Below are 18,376 nucleotides of genomic sequence, written 5' to 3' on the forward strand. Positions count from 1 at the left end.
TTGTCTGATATTCACTGTGTCCTGATTTGAACTCTGATTTGAACTTTTTATTTAATTATGATGACAGCAAGTGATTACAGCTTCTAGAGTACTGGTAGCTGTAGCTGGCACAAAATACAGCAAAAGTGAAATGGTTTCCTGAGAGAATTAGAATCAATGGCATGAGATGACAACTTCTTGATAAAAATCAAACTACTGATAAACATTTAATTGTTTATAAAGTGAATATAAATAAAATAAACTTACGAGTGACTTAAATATAAAAATTTCATTATAACATAGTCAAATTTACTATACTATCTTACTACAACCATAATCGTACTTGTTAAAATAATTTTCAAATAACATTTTATAACTATTTAACAGAAATAACCCATTTTTATTTTTTAAAAGTACTATTGGTCTTCCCTGGCTTTTAAGATATTAAAGTGTTCTTCAGAATCTCTCTTACTGATTTGCAAGTTCTCTTAATATAAGAATATTAACCCTCTATTATATGAGCTGAAAATATTCCTCCCAGTTTGTCTTTTAATTTGCCTAATCATGGTTTTATGATTCAAATGGGTATTCTTTTCCTTTTGTGTTCTTCATTTGGTTCAGTTTAGAAAATAAATGCTGGAGACGGTGTGGAGAAAAGGGAACCCTCTTGCACTGTTGGTGGGAATGTAAATTGATACAGCCACTATGGAGAACAGTATGAGGTTCCTTAAAAAACTAAAAGTAGAACTACCATACGACCCAGCAATCCCACTACTGGGCATATATCCTGAGAAAACCATAATTCAGAAAGAGTCATGTACCACAATGTTCACTGCAGCTCTATTTACAATAGCCAGGACATGGAGGCAACCTAAGTGTCCATCAACAGATGAATGGATAAAGAAGATGTGTCACATATATGCAATGGAATATTACTCAACTATAAAAAGAAACGAAATTGAGTTATTTGTAGTGAGGTGGATAGACCTAGAGACTGTCATACAGAATGAAGTAAGTCAGAAAGAGAAAAACAAATACCGTATGCTAACACATATATATGGAATCTGAATTTAAAAAAAAAAAAGGTTCTGAAAAACCTAGGGCCAGGACAGGAATAAAGATGCAGAAGTAGAGAATGGACTTGAGGACATGGGGAGGGGGAAGGGTAAGCTGGGATGAAGTGAGAGAGTGGCATGGACATATATACACTACCAAATGTAAAATAGATAGCTAGTGGGAAGCAACTGCATAGCACAGGGAGATCAGCTCGGTGCTTTGTGACCACCTAGAGGGGTGGGATAGGGAGGATGGGAGGGAGACGCAAAAGGGAGGAGATATGGGAATATATGTATATGTATAGCTTATTCACTATGTTATAAAGCAGAAACTACCACACCATTGTAAAGCAATTATACTCCAATAAAGATGTTAAAAGAAAAAAAAGAAACAAATACTGTATGCTAACACATATATATGGAATTTTAAAAGAAAGGTTCTGATGAATCTAGGGGCAGGACAGGAACAAAGACGCAGAGGTAGAGAACGGACTTGAGGACACGGGGAGGGGGAAGGGTAAGCTCGGACAAAGTGAAAGAGAAGAATTGACATATATACAATATCAAATGTAAAATAGATAGCTAGTGGGAAGCAGCTACATAGCACAGGGAGATCAACTCGGTGCTTTGTGACCACCTAGAGGGGTGGGATAGGGAGGGTGGGAGGGAGGGAGATGCAAGAGGGAATGGGTATGGGGATATATGTATACATATAACTGATTCACTTTATTATACAGCAAAAATTAACACAACATTGTAAAGCAAATATACTCCAATAAAGATGTTAAAAAAATAAAGTTCTTCCATATATCCTGAGGTCAAATTTTCATCTAATAGTTTGATAAATGTGTAGGCTTTATTTTAATAAATGATGAGAAGTAAGGATCTAGCTCCACTGTTTTCTGAACAGTTTACTTCTGTACCAAAAGAAGAATGACCTCTGAACCTGCTGGTCTGTGTAGTGTCAGCGGACTCCCCCCACCCCCTTTCTCTGTTATGTCAGAAGTTTACTTGCACTTAGGCTTGCCATAATCAAATAAAGAATCATTTATCTAAATGAGGCAAAACATAGCCTCTTTTTCACTTAGTAATACACTAAGTTCATAGAAATTCCTTCTCAGTGATTCACCTTCACAGATCTTTTTTAATAACTGTCATTCAACACCTTCCTAGGATCCACAGAAATGAAAGGGTGTTTTGTCTTCACCTATTTTCACATAATAAATCACCAGCTACATAGTAGGAACATGTTAACTGGTGACTAACCTCGACTATCTCTCACTCTCCATTCAGCTTTTGGGGTTCCCTGATATATTTTCCTAAGCTATGCTTATTAATTCACTTATAAGCAGGTACCAGGTATGAACCAAGAATGAGGTAAAAGAGGAAGCACAAAGATAGCTATATTTTTTACCCACAAAGAGGTTTCAATCAAATATACAGACAAACAGATAAACTATATGATTTGTCTATTGCAGTATAGCAAATTACCCCAAAACTTAGAGGCTTAAAACAACATTAAATATTAATTGTACCTCGCAGTTCCTATAGGTTAAGAATTCAAGAGCAGCATGACTGGAGTTTCTGGTTCAGGGTCCCTCATGACAATGCAGTCAGGTATTGGCTGAGGCTATTGTCATCTGAAAGCTTTTCTGGAAAAGGAGGATCTACTTCCAAAGAGGCTAACTGAAATAAGTAACAAATTGGTGCTGGCCTTTGGTGGGAAGCCTCAGTTCCTCTACACGTGGGCCTCTCCACAGAGCTGCTTAAGTGTCCTCACAATATGCTCCCCCATAGTGAGCAATCCAAGAGAACAAGATAAGCCCTGCAATTCCCTTAATGACCTAATCTTGAAGTCACACTGTCACTTCTGTTATATTGGTCACACAGACCAGTCCTGATTCTACATGGGAGGACACTACATAAAAGAGTAAATATCAGGAGACAAAATCATCAGGAGCCATGCTGAACTGGACAGTTAGAAAAGAGGCTTTTTGCAATCTTGAGAAAGAGAAATGGAGCTGGAGAAATCAGGCTCCTTGACTTCAGACTATACTACAAAGCTACAGTAATCAAGACAGTATGGTACTGGCACAAAAACAGAAATATAGATCAATGAAACAGGATAGAAAGCACAGAGATAAACCCATGCACATATAGTCACCTTATCTTTGATAAAGGAGGCAAGAATATCCAATAGGGAAAAGACAGTCTCTTCAATAAGTGGTCCTGGGAAAACAGGAGAGCAACATCTAAAAGAATGAAATTAGAACACTACCTAACACCATACACAAAATAAACTAAAAATGGATTAAAGGGAGACCTTCAAGATGATGGAGGAGTAAGACATGGAGATCACCTTTCTCCCCACAAATACATCAGAAATACATCTACATGTGGAACAACTCCTACCGAACACCTACTGAACACTGGCAGAAGACCTCAGGCCTCCCAAAAGGCAAGAAACTCCCCACATACCTGGGTAGGGCAAGAGAAAAAAGAGAAAACAGAGACAGAAGAATAGGGATGGGACCTGCACCTCGGGGAAGGAGTGGTGAAGGAGGAAAAGTTTCCACACACTAGGAAGCCCCTTCACTGGCGGAGATGGTGGGGGGGGGGAGCTTTGGAGCCATGGAGGAGAGCACAGCAACAGGGGTGCAGAGGGAAAAGTGGAGAGATTCCCACACAGAGGATCGGTGCCAACCAGCACTCACCAGCCCGAGAGGCTTGTCTGCTCACCCACCAGGGCGGGTGGGGGCTGAGAGCTGAGGCTCGGGCTTCAGAGATCAGACCCCAGGGAGAGGACTGGGGTTGGCTCTGTGAACACAGCCTGAAGGGGGCTAGTGTGCCACAGCTAGCCAGGAGGGAGTCCAGCAAAGAGTCCCGAACTGCCTAAGAGGCAAGAGACCATTGTTTCAGGGTGCGCGAGGAGAGGGGATTCAAAGAACCGACTCAAAGAGCTCCAGAGACGGGCGCAAACCACGGCTATCAGCACGGACGCCAGACACGGGTATGAAACGCTAAGGCTGCCACTGCAGCCACCAAGAAGCCTGTGTGGGAGTACAGGTCACTCTCCACACCTCCCCTCTAGGGAACCAGTGCAGCCCACCACTGTCAGGGTCCCATGATCCAGGGACAACTTCCCCGGGAGAACACACGGTGCACCTCAGGCTGGTGCAACGTCAAGCCGGCCTCCGCTACTGCAGGCTCACCCCACATTCCGTACCACTCCCTCCCCCCCGGCCTGAGTGAGCCAGAGACCCCTAATCAGCTGCTTCTTTAACCCTGTCCTGTCTGGGCAGGAACAGACGCCCTCAGGCGACCTACATGCAGAAGCGGGGCCAAATCCAAAGCTCAACCCCAGGAACTGTGCAAACAAAGAAGAGGAAGGGAAATCTCTCCCAGCAGCCTCAGGACCAGAGGATTAAATCTCCACGATCAACTTGATGTACCCTGCATCTGTGGAATACCTGAATAGACAACGAATCGTCCCAAAATTGAGGTGATGGACTTGGGGAGCAACTGGAGACTTGGGGTTTGCTGTATGCGACTGACTGGTTTCTGGTTTTATGTTTACCTATGTTTAGTATTTTGAGTTTATTATCATTGGTAGATTTGTTTACTGATTTGGTTGCACTTTTTTTTTTTTAAACATACATTTTTTTTTTTTCCTTTTTCTCTTTTTCTGAGTGTGTATGTGTATGCTTCTTTGAGTGATTTTGTCTGTATAGCTTTGCTTTTACCATTTGTCCTAGGGTTCTGTCTGTCCTTTGTTTGTTTGTTTGTTTTTAGTACAGTTTTTAGCACTTGTTATCATTGGTGGATTTGTTTTTTGGTCTGGTTGTGCTTTTCTTTCTTTTTTCTTTTATTACTTACTAATTTTTATTTTTAATAATTTTTTTAATTATTTATTTTAATAACAATTTCTTTTTATTTTATTTTTTTCTTTCTTTCATTTTTTTTTCCCTCCCTTTTCTTCTGAGGCATGTGGCTGACAGGGTCTTGGTGCTCCAGCTGGGTGTCTGGCCTGAGCCTCTGACGTGGGAGAGCCAAGTTCAGGACAGTGATCCACCAGAGACATCCCTGCTCCATATAATATCAAAGGGTGAAAGCTCTCACAGAGATCTCCATCTCAACGCTAAGACCCAACTCCACTCAACAACCAGCAAGCTACAATACTGGACACCCTATGCCAAACAACTAGCAAGTCAGGAACACAACCCCACGCATTAGCAGAGAGGCTGCCTAAAATCATACTAAGGTCACAGATACCCCAAAACACACCACCGGACACAGTACTGCCCACCAGAAAGACAAGCTCCCACCTCATCCACGAGAACACAGGCACTAGTCCCCACCACCAGGAAGCCTACACAACCTACTGAACCAACCTCAGTCACTGGGGCAGACACCAAAAATAACGGGAACTATGAACCTGCAGCCTGCACAAAGGAGACCCCAAACACAGTAAGTTAAGCAAAATGAGAAGACAGAGAAACACACAGCAGATGAGTGACCAAGGTAAAAACCCACCAGACCAAACAAATAAAGAAGAAATAGGTAGTCTACGTGAAAGAGAATTCAGAGTAACAATACTAAAGATGATCCAAAATCTTGGTAATAGAACAGAAAAAATACAAGAAACATTCAACAAGGACTTAGAAGAACTAAAGAGCAATTAAACAATGATGAACAACACAATAAATGAAATTTAAAATTCTCCAGAAGGAATCAATAGCAAAATAACTGAGGCAGAAGAACGGATAACTAACGTGGAAGATAAAATAGTGGAAATAACTACTGCAGAGCAGAATAAAGAAAAAAGAATTAAAAGAATTGAGGACAGTCTTAGAGACCTCTGGGACAACATTAAATGTACCAACAGTAGAATTATACTGGTCCCAGAAGAAGAAGAGAAAAAGAAAGGGACTGAGAATATATTTGAAGAGATTATAGTTGAAAATTTCCTTAATATGGGAAAGGAAATAGTCATTCAATCCAGGAAGCGCAGAGAGTCGCATACAGGATAAATCCAAGGAGAAACATGCCAAGACACATATTAATCAAACTATCAAAAGTTAAATACAAAGAAAAAATATTAAAAGCAGCAAGGGAAAAGCAACAATTAACAGACAAGGGAATTCCCATAGGGTTAAAAGCTGATCTCTCAGCAGAAACTCTGCAAGTCAGAAGGGAGTGGCAGGACATATTTAAAGTGATGAAAGGGAAACACAACCAAGACTACCCTACCTAGGAAGGATCTCATTCAGATTCAAAGGAGAAATTAAAACCTTTACAGACAAGCAAAAGCTAAGAGAATTCAGCACCACCAAACCAGCTTTACAGCAAATGCTAAAGGAACTTCTCTAGGCACAAAACACAAGAGAAGGAAAAGACCTCCAATAACAAAACTAAAACAATTAAGAAAATGGTAATAGGAACATACATATTGATAACTACCTTAAATGTAAATAGATTAAATGCTCCAACCAAAAGACATGGACTGGCTGAATGGATACAAAAACAAGACCTGTATATATGCTGTCTACAAGAGACCCATTTCAGACCTAGGGACACATACAGACTGAAAGTGAGGCGATGGAAAAAGATATTCCATGCAAATGGAAATCAAAAGAAAGCTGGAGTAGCAATTCTCATATCAGAAAAAATAGACTTTAAAATAAAGACTATTACAAGAGACAAAGAAGGACACTACATAATGATTAAGAGATCGATCCAGAAGAAGATATAACAGTTGTAAATATTTATGCACCAAACATAGGAGCACCTCAATACATAAGGCAAATGCTAACAGCCATAAAAGGGGAAATTGACAGGAACAAAATCAGAGTAGGGAACTTAAACACCCACTTTCACCAATGGACAGACCATCCAAAATGAAAATAAATAAGGAAACACAAGCTTTAAATGATACATTAAACAAGATGGACTTAATTGATATTTATAGGACATTCCACCCAAAAACAACAAAATACACTTTCTTCTCAAGTGCTCATGGAACATTCTCCAGGATAGATCACACCTTGGGTCACATATCAAGCCTTGGTAAATTTAAGAAAATTGAAATTGTATCAAGTATCTTCTCCAACCACAATGCTATGAGACTAGATATCAATTACAGGAAAACATCTGTAAAAAATACAAACACATGGAGGCTAAACAATACACTACTTAATAACCAAGAGATCACTGAAGAAATCAAAGAGGAAATCAAAAAATACCTAGAAACAAATGACAATGAAAACATGATGATCCTAAACCTATGGGATGCAGCAAAAGCAGTTCTAACAGGGAAGTTTATAGCAATACAATCCTATCTCAAGAAACAAGAAACATCTCAAATAAACAACCTAATCTTACACCTAAAGCAATTAGAGAAAGAAGAACAAAAAAACCCCAAAGTTAGCAGAAGGAAAGAAGTCATAAAGATCAGATCAGAAATAAAAGGAAAAGAGATGAAAGAAATGATAGCAAAAATCAATAAAACTAAAAGCTGGTTCTTTGAAAAGATAAACAAAATTGATAAACCATTAGCCAGACTCATCTAGAAAAAAAGGGAGAAGACTCAAATCAATAGAATTAGAAATGAAAAAGGAGAAGTAACAACTGATACTGCAGAAATATAAAGGACCATGAGAGATTACTACAAGCAACTATACGCAATAAAATGGACAACCTGGAAGAAATGGACAAATTCTTAAAAAAGCACAACCTTCTGAGACTGAGCCAGGAAGAAATAGGAAATATAAACAGACCAATCACAAGCACTGAAATTGAGACTGTGATTAAAAATCTTCCAACAAACAAAAGCCCAGAACCAGATGGCTTCACAGGCGAATTCTATCAAACATTTAGAGAAGAGCTAACACCTATCCTTCTCAAACTCGTCCAAAATATGGCAGAGGGAGGAACACTCCCAAACTCATTCTACGAGGCCACCATCACCCTGAAACCAAAACCAGACAAAGATGTCACAAAGAAAGAAAATTACAGGCCAATATCACTGATGAACATAGATGCAAATATCCTCAACAAAATACTAGTAAACAGAATACAACAGCACATTAAAAGGATCATATACCATGATCAAGTGGGGTTAATCCCAGGAATGCAAGGATTCTTTAATATACACAAATCAATCAATGTGATAAACCATATTAACAAACTGAAGGAGAAAAACCATATGATCATCTCAATAGATGCAGAAAAAGCTTTCAACAAAATTCAACACCCACTTATGATAAAAACCCTCCAGAAAGTAGGCATAGAGGGAAGTTACCTCAACATTATAAAGGTCATATATGACAAACCCACAGTCAACATCGTTCTCAATGGTGAAAAACTGAAACCATTTCCTCTAAGATCAGGAACAAGACAGGGTTGTCCACTCTCACCACTATCATTCAACATAGTTTTGGAAGTTTTAGCCACAAAAATCAGAGAAAAAAAAGAAATAAAAGGCATCCAAATCAGAAAAAAGAAGTAAAACTGTCACTGTTTGCAGATAACATGGTACTATACATAGAGAATCCTAAAGACACTACCAGAAAACTACCAGAGTTAATCAATGAATTTGGTAAAGTTGCAGGATACAAAATTAATACCCAGAAATCTCTTGCATTCTTATATACTAATGATGAAAAATCTGAAAGAGAAATTAAGGAAACACTCTCATTTACCACTGCAACAAAAAGAATAAAATACCTAGGAATAAACCTACCTAAAGAGACAAAAGACCTGTATGCAGAAAACTATAAGACACTGATGAAAGAAATTAAAGATGATAGAAACAGATGGAGAGATATACCATATTCTTGGATTGGAAGAATCAACACTGTGAAAATGACTATACTACCTAAAGCAATGTACTGATTCAATGCAATCCTATCAAATTACCAATGGCATTTTTCACAGAACCTGAACAAAAAAATTCACAGTTTTCATGGAACACAAAAGAAGCCAAATAGCCAGAGCAATCTTGAGAAATAAAAACGGAGCTGGAGGAATCAAGTTCCTGGATTTCAGACTATACCACAAAGCTACAGTAATCAAGACAGTATGGTACTGGCACAAAAACAGAAATATAGATCAATGGAACAGGATAGAAAGCCCAGAGATAAACCCACACACATATGGTAACCTTATTTTTGATAAAGGGGGCAAGAATATACAATGGAGAAAAGACAGCCTCTTCAATAAGTGGTGTTGGGAAAACTGGACAGATACATGTAAAAGAATGAAATTGGAACATTCCCTAACACCACACCAAAAATAAACTCAAAATGGATTAAAGACCTAAATGTAAGGTCAGACACTATCAAACTCTTAGAGGAAAACATAGGCAGAACACTCTATGACATAAATCACAGCAAGATCCTTTTTGACCCACCTCCTAGAGAAAGGGAAATAAAAACAAAAATAAACAAATGGGACCTAATGAAACTTAAAAGCTTTGGCACAGCAAAGGAAACCATAAACAAGATGAAAAGACAACCCTCAGATTGGGAGAAAATATTTGCAAATGAAGCAACTGACAAAGGATTAATCTCCAAAATATGGAAGCAGCTCATGCAGCTCAATATCAAAAAAACAAACAACCCAATCCAAAAATGGGCAGAAGACCTAAATAGACATTTCTCCAAAGAAGACATATAAATTGCCAACAAACACACGAAAGGATGCTCAACATCACTGAGCATTAGAGAAATGCAAACCAAAACTTCAGTGAGGTATCACCTCACACCACTCAGAATGGCCATCATAAAAAGTCTACAAACAATAAATGCTGGAGAGGGTGTGGAGAAAAGGGAACCCTCTTGCACTGTTGGTGGGAATGTAAATTGATACAGCCACTATAGAGAACCGTATGGAGGTTCCTTAAAAAACTAAAAATAGAACTATCATATGACCCAGCAATCACACTACTGGACATATACCCTGAGAAAACCATAATTCAAAAAGTGTCATTTACCACAATGTTCACTGCAGCTCTATTTATAACAGCCAGGACGTGGAAGCAACCTAAGTGTCCATCGACACATGAATGGGTAAAGAAGATGCAGCACATATATACAATGGAATATTAGCCATAAAAAGAAACGAAATTGAGTTATTTGTAGTGAGGTGGATAGATATAGAGTCTGTCATACAGAGTGAAGTAAATCAGAAATAGAAAAACAAATACTGTATGCTATCACATATATATGGAATCTAAAAAAAAGAAAGAAAAGTTTCTGAGGAACCTAGGTGCAGGACAGGAATAATGACGCAGACGTGGAGAGTGGACTTGAGGACACAGCGAGGGGGAGGTGTGGGCTGGGACGAGGTGAGAGAGTGGCATGGGCATATATACACTACCAATTGTAGAATGTATGGCTGGTGGGAAGCAGCCGCATATCACAGGGAGAACAGCTCAGTGCTTTGTGACTACCTAGAGGGGTGGGATAGGGAGGGTGGGTGGGAGACGAAAGAGAGAGGGGATATGGGGATATGCTTATACGTATGGCTGATTCACTTTGTTATATAGTAGAAGCTAACGCACCATTGTAGAGCAATTATCCTCCAATAAAGATGTTGGAAAAAAGAAAGAAAGAAAGAAAAGAGGCTTTTCTTTCACTTCTGTAAGCCTCCATTTCCCCATCTCCAAAGTGGAGATAATCACAGTACCTACCTCATAGGATTTTGTTGAGATTGAGGAACGTAATGCATTTGAAATGTGATTATAGCATCCAGCATACAGCTGGTAGTGAATAATAGCTAGCTATGTATTTGTTTATTTATTTAATTGCTATTAATGGTTTTATTCATCATTTAAACATCCTGGAAAGGAGCACACATGAAAAAATCAAACCTCTGAACTCAACGGTAAGTAGCAACGGTTTTGCAACACACACACACACACACACACACACACACACACACACCCTTGGTGAAACCATTCATTGCTATAATCACCTTAATGGAATCTATCAAAAAGGGTAAGTGACCTTAAGCAGAAAAGTGACGTTATTGGCAGGCTGAAGGAATATCTAATAAATCCCAAGGACAGAAAGTAAAAGCAAGCTTCCAGAAAACTAGTATGAGGAACGAGGAAGTCAGAAATTTCCTCTGTCTCTCAGGAACCACATGGTCTTTCAACTCTGCCTCTTTCTCCTCTCTCCCTATCTGTCCCTGCCCCCACTATGCTTTCTCAGTTTCTTCATTCAGGCATCCAGCAGAGACTAGCATCTCTGAATCCAATTCCAAATTTCCAGGAAGAAGAATCTGATTGGGCCATTTTGTCCATCCCTGACACAATGTTCTCTGATGGGAGAGAAAGGAGGACAAGTACAGGATTTACTACCCACTCATCAGGATGTGAGGGAGCAGACTCCCTTTTCAGAAGGAGATGTAGGAATTAAGATTAAATGACTGATGAAAGAAACTACTAGACTCTCTGGTACAGACTCTTGGCAAAGAAAACCATTACCAATTTGGTTCAAGTCAGCAAAATGAACCACATGTCCAACTCAGAGCTGAAGAGCTTTAATCAAAATTGGTACCTTTTTCAAAGAAATAAAAATAAATCTGTTCATTGAATGTACATACAACTAGCAGCCTCATTTATGTTCTCATTTGAACAGATGTAGGGCAACAGATATCTACACACACACACATACACACACACAAATAAATTATGAATAATGCTGGCTAATGACCAACGCAGGGAAGAAAATTACCAACAAGTAAATTGATTTGATGTTTACATTTTACTCTCAAAATAGATTAATTGAATTATTCAAGCCTTGCATTTCATAGGAGGAAGCCAATTTCAACATATATTTCATGTAGACCCATAATAAATCCTCTGCACTTTATAGGTGACAGGATCCTTACAGTAAATGTGTCTCTAAACCATCTCATTACTCAACTGAAAAGAATCCTAGAAAATAACTTCTTGGTTTCAGAACTTTTGAGAACCTGTTCTGAGAGGTGGGTCCCAGTATTTGCCAAACTACTAATTCTAGTTGTTTCTTAGGCACAATCTCTTCACTATTTTAATAAAATGCTGTCTATTTCTTTGGTCTCTGAAACAAACCATTTGATTCTGAGTTATAAAATGAGCGTGGGCAGAAACAATTTCTCATCAGATAAAACCTTGATGCTAAATGACATCATTCAGGGCCACATCCTAGCTTGTTACTTCTCACTTTGTTTTTAACAACTTAGTACAACATTTGGATAAAATTGTATTATATGCTAAATTGTGCCCCCCCCCAAATTTACATGTTGAATACCTTAGAATATAAGTGTATTTGGAGAGAGGGCCTTTGGAGAAGTAATTAAGTTAAAACGAGGCTCTTAGGGTAGGTCCTCATCCAATCTGACTAGTGTCCTTAAGTGAAGAGGAAATTTGAGCATCAGGGGCCCGTGCACACAAAGGAAAAATCATGTGAGGACATGGAAAGAAGACAGCTACCTGCAAGCCAAGGAGAGAGGCCTCAGAACATATAAATTCTGCTGACGCCTTGATCTTGGACTTCTAATCTCCAGGACAACGAAAAAATAAACTTCTGTTGTTTAAGCCACCTGGTCTGTGGTATTTTGCTACGACAGTCCTAGCAAACTAACATAATTGGACGCACGTTTTGTTTATCAAAAAATAGAAACACATCAACACAATTCAATAAATATTTACCTATTAGCTGCCTCAAATACTTTGTGGAATGAGGCAAAGAATCAGGAAATAAATTACTGAGAGCCTACCGCAGGCCCAGCTCTCGGCAGATGACTAGAACACAGAGATGAATGTGGAGTCACCGTAGCCGTCAGGCACTCAGAGTCTAGCAAGGGAGTAAAACTAATGGCTTCTGTGCCAAACAGAGGTGCATGTAAGGTAACTCCTTTGAGGAGATGAGTGTGTGTTTCCACTGGGCTGGAAGAACAGTAGTGAAGAAGAGACATGAGGCAACACTAAGTCACGGTTCAGGGGGAAAAAGCAATCTTCTTATTTCTGATGTTTTAAAATTATGTGTGAGTACAAGCAGTCTTAAACTGCAGATAAAACCCTAATTTACTTCTCAGAAAGAGTAGTTCAACATCAGCTAACTAAATAAAAATGGGATAGACATTTGCTAACAATTAAATTAAAAATACTAAGTATCCACACTGAATAGTTCCACCTAAGTCTCCTTTTATATCCAATTTATCCTGTTAGCTCTTCATGATATAATCCTCTCTCAAACTAGATATTTTCCAAGGACCACACAGCCAAGGATCTTTCAAAACACATCCTAATGGTCAAACTAGCCATTTTATAATATTTGAACTTTTATTATTTTTACTCCCGAACTATGTGCTTCACATTAAGATGAAGTATAATTACACTTTTAATCATATATTTCTCCAACATTATGAGCCAATCCATGAACTCAAGAGAGTGTAAACATCTAAGGAAAACATCACCGCTATTTTCAGCCATCCTCATATTTTCCAAAAACCCCATCTCCAGAGAAATGGAGTAGCCCTGGTCTGTTCAAGCATTCAAGTCCAGCTCTGGGGCTCCCACAGAAGTCAGTGATCTGCCTCACGTCTGGCACCTGAAGAATAAGGCACTTGCTTTAACCAAAAGAATAGAATACCTGCAGTATAAGAACTTGTTCCAGAATCCAATCCATAAATTGACCATCCCCTGTTCTTGCCAAAAGTGTATTAAAGCAAATTGTATTTGAAAGAGATTCTATTGAACATGTTAATTATCTAAACTCTAAACCTGAAGTCACTTAAAGTTATTAGAAAAAAAATCCCCAACCATCTCACTCATTCCTTTCCAGAAATGATCCAATACTTATAGTCTAAATATTTTGCTTTGACGCAAGAAATCACAGTTTATAATACAACGTGTCTTTCACAAAATTATATTTTGAATATGCTGTCCCTTATGGTACTCAATAGCCATTATGTATAAGGAGTTTCGCAATCTACATAATAAATTCCCCTTTTCATATTGTGCAGAACAAGAAAAGTAAGGCTGTGTTTCCTGCCTCTTCTTCTGCTCATCCTGTTAAAATAGGAGTTTTCCTAGGTTAGGTCCTACCTCTCTTCTCTTATTACATCCTCTCAACCGCAGTGGCTTTATCAAGTTCCCGATTGTCATCTCTATGCCAGTGACCCCAAACCTCTCCAACCACCACCAGCCCCAACTCTCAAACTAGCACGGTCCAACAGAGCTTCCTGTGATGATGCAAGTGTTCTAATCTATGCTGTCCAACATGGTCATTACTAGTCTCATGTCACTACTGAGCATGTAAGTTAAATTTAAGTATGTTGGCTAGTGGCTACCATATCGGACAGCACAGCTCTAGGCTTCCATTTGTACTTGACCCCATGCCTGCCAGCACTTCAAAACTAATGTGCCCAATTCAAGATCTTCAGTTTCTGCCCCTAAATAGCTCCTCCCCTTCATTTGCTTATTCCTATTAATTGTGCCACCATTCTCTTGTTCGCTCAGACTATGAGGGTAAAGCTATTTTTGACACCCACTTTTCCCCATATCCAGCTTGCTTACTACACCGTCACACCTCTGATCAAGGAATAAAAATTCATTTAAGAAAATAATTAATTTTTAGGATAAGTGTGTACAGCAACATATTCATGCATTTTAATTGGTATTTTAATTATGCTTTTCCCTCCTGGAAACATTAGCTGGTATTCAATATTGCATCCATGTAAGGTGAATTACATAGTGTGTATTGATCAGAGGGGGAATTTCAAACGAGAAATCTGTGATATACAGGGGGAGAGGAAAAAATGTCAAAGTTGGGCAGTAGAAATAATATGAGCTAAATTATTTAACTCAAGAGAAACTGTAGATGGTAGATATAGAAGGAGTAAAGAAAGAAGCAGAGGAGAAGGACAGGAAAGAGAGACAACAAACAGAATTCTTCGGGCTGGTAAGACAAGGAAGGCTTTACTGGAGGTTTAACAAAATAGAGTTAAGATCTTAGTGAAGGTTGAAACTATGCAGGCCACTCCTGGCTGCTCTGGGGTAGTGACTTGCACCTTCCGATAACTACTTTATAATGAAGAAAACACAGATACTTATTAATTAGAGGAGGAACTACAGTTGGTCTAGAGCAACACTAATAAAAATATAATGCAAGCTACTTGTGCAGTTTTAAATTTTCTGGTAGACTCATATAAAAAGTAAAAGAAGAGAGAAATTCATTTTTTAATTTTTTTATTTAATCCAATATGTCTAAAATATCATTTCAATATGAAGTCACTATTTTTGAAGTTATATATGAGATAATTTACCTGTTTTTGTATAAGTGTTTGAAATCTGGTCTGTATTTAACACTTAGAGTGCAGGTCAATTTGGACACTAAATTTTCATCGGAAATAAATACTTGATATATATTTAGATTCCATAAAATTAACAGTTGGAAAAGTACATTCACATAGATACCGTGTGGTTCTAAACATTCATGTTTCCAAATCTGAATTATCAGTTTTAAATTAATTAAAATCAAATAAAATGCAAACTTTTGTTCCTCAGTCACACTCAACACATTTCAAGTGTCCAATAGCCACACGTAATTAGTGTCTACTCCATTAGACAACACAAGCTTAGAGCTTACACCACTTTAAGAAAAAGCCCTGGAGGATTTTGTCAGAAAGTTTTGCTGTAGACAAAGGCTGCATGATAAAGGAAAGATTTGGAGTTATGTATAAAACAAGAGTTAGTTTGAGCATGCACAGCAGAGAGACCTTTGGATATTGCAAATCTGTTTTTTCTCACCAACTGACTCTTTCCAGGCCAGCAGGTGATAAATCATGTGGTTAGAGAGTCACATTGTCTCACTGCTCTCTACACTCTGACCTCACTGAAAGGAACACTGACCCGGGAAATAGAAGCAGCTCCCCTCTCGCAAACTACTCCACCATATAAAGTAAGGTAACGGAGGTTAAGCAAGGAGACAAGAAAATGAGGAATATGCACATGCTTGGGTTGTAAGTCCAAAATGTTACTGGGTAATTTTTTTTGCATTTAACCATCATATTGCTGTCCAATTGGAAGAAATATATCCTATTATAAAAAATGACATATCAGTATCAATAATCTTCACAAATTCAAAGATTCATAGTAACTTAAAATAGTAGCCTGTTAGCTACCAAAGGACAAGAATTTTTTGTCTGTTTTATTCACTGCTCTATCTCCAGAACCTAAAAACTAGGTCCATAATAGGAGATGAGCAAATATTTGTTCAGCAAACAAATTAATAAACAGTTCAATGGCTTCTCACGCAATAACCCCAAAGCAACAATACCACAGAGTGGTGTTCTAAATCTGCCATTCAGTCATTTTTTTCAACAAACATTTAACGTATTCACTATGTGTCAATCACTTTATTTAGATGCTGTGTGTATAGAAATAATAAACACAATAAGGACTGAATAAAAAGGAGAAATGTCTTTATGAAGAACTCTATTTCACAATAATAAAAAAAAATCTTTACATCAATTAAAAGATCCACTTGACTAATAGTGGTTTTATTTTCCTCAAAATTATATCAAATATTAAATTCCAACTTAATCAGAGGCCACTAGATTTCACCTAACACTTAAAACCTTACACAACCTCCATCAACAGAAATAAACATTCCCCTTACAAAAAAGTACTATGAATTTGACTCCATCTGGTTTTATTTATCATACCCTAATTAGGCACTTCATTTAAGTTCTCTTTCCAAGTTCATGTGGGAGTTTTCCTATCATTTCCTGCTTAGCTCAAGTGATTTTTTTTTTCCTATATTGAGGCTTTTCAGACCAAGCTAATCATGGGCACACTTCCAAAATGTATAAGAATTAGAGAAAGGAGTTGATTGCTTAATTCTTGCCTCTGACTTGAAGCTTGTGTTAATTAGCTAAAGCCAGAGGCCTCAGCATGCTCTCCAGAGCCCTGTGATCCACTGATGAGCAATGACAAGGCCATCTGGCCTTCCCACAGCACATTGGAGAAAGTGTCTTTTGGCATAAAAATCAGGGATGCCTGTAATTTAGAATGAGTCAGTGCTGCCACCACTTCTGAAAGAGATGACGTCTGACTGCAATACAAGTCCTATCCCAAAGGCAGCTGTGTCTGTGCACACTAATACCTCCCTCTCCCCATCTGCATAGCCTTTTATAACCTACCTTTAGCAATCCCATTCTTCAACACTCCCCTTTTGATTATGTTTCTTTCTCCTTACTACACCTAAGCTGACAAACCTTGATTTGAGGCTGGTATGTACTTTCTCATTGGTGTCCAAATAGCTACTAATTAAGGGGATGCCAAATTTGAGACAGTAAAGGAGTTGGAACAGTCAGAGGGATGGCTGGGGGAGCCAGCATTTGGTACGTGGGTGAACCAAAGCAAGGGGGACTAGCTCTGTCCTGCTCCGTCCTCATCCATGCGGCCCGGCCCACAAACTGAAGAAGAAAGGGAACACAAGGATGATGAACATTCCAGTGGGAGAGATTGGTTAGGTGCCCACTGGTTTATCTTGATGGGATCAGCAACACACACTCACTGAGACACTGAAGAGAGCCAGCACTTTGGGCTTCTCCAAGCCGATGATTTTCAGCCAGTGTTTCCAGGGTAGTTTTATTCCACAAAAACCAAATAACAATATAACCCTCAGTCATTAGACCATGTGTCCTACTTGTGGATTAGAATAAATGGTCACCAGAATGTTGCCTAAGGATCTCTGGGTCCAGGAGCACTGTCCTTGTAAGCCCCACTTATTTCCCAAGGCCATCACTAGACTGAGAATTGATGAAAATAAAAGACAATAAAAGTGAAAACAGAACTTCCCTGGAGAAAAATCCATTTGATGGTGAAGCTTCACAGATTATTCCTTCGTCATCTCATGGATGAGATGTTCAGTGCAGGCAGGCAAAACACTGAAACAGCTGAATGGGTGAGCATTGTATGCTTGATTCACAAAATATTCACATTGGTAAATATACCATATCAGTTGTAATTTGCATCAAGCCTTCCTTTGGATCTCAGGGTATTGCCTTTCATGTATATTCACTGTGAGTCTCACAAGACTGACATTCCCAGTGAATTATGTGGGCTTTATATTGTATTAATGTAAAAATTTGCCTTTTTAGTGTGCCCAGATTTCTTAACGACAGTGGGCTTCTCGATGCTGAGTATTTTGATTGAGTGCTTTTGTAAAGTTAGTGTTTTAAATTGAACTGAAAATCCTCCTTGGAGTTAAATGGTCTGGACAGGTCTAGGAAGACCGCAAATACCCATAGACTCTTCCTCTTTGGTCTTTTTGTGAACTGAACAG

The sequence above is a fragment of the Balaenoptera physalus genome, assembly GCF_965194825.1.
Source record: "Balaenoptera physalus genome assembly, chromosome: 3".
Classification (NCBI taxonomy): Eukaryota; Metazoa; Chordata; class Mammalia; order Artiodactyla; family Balaenopteridae; genus Balaenoptera; species Balaenoptera physalus.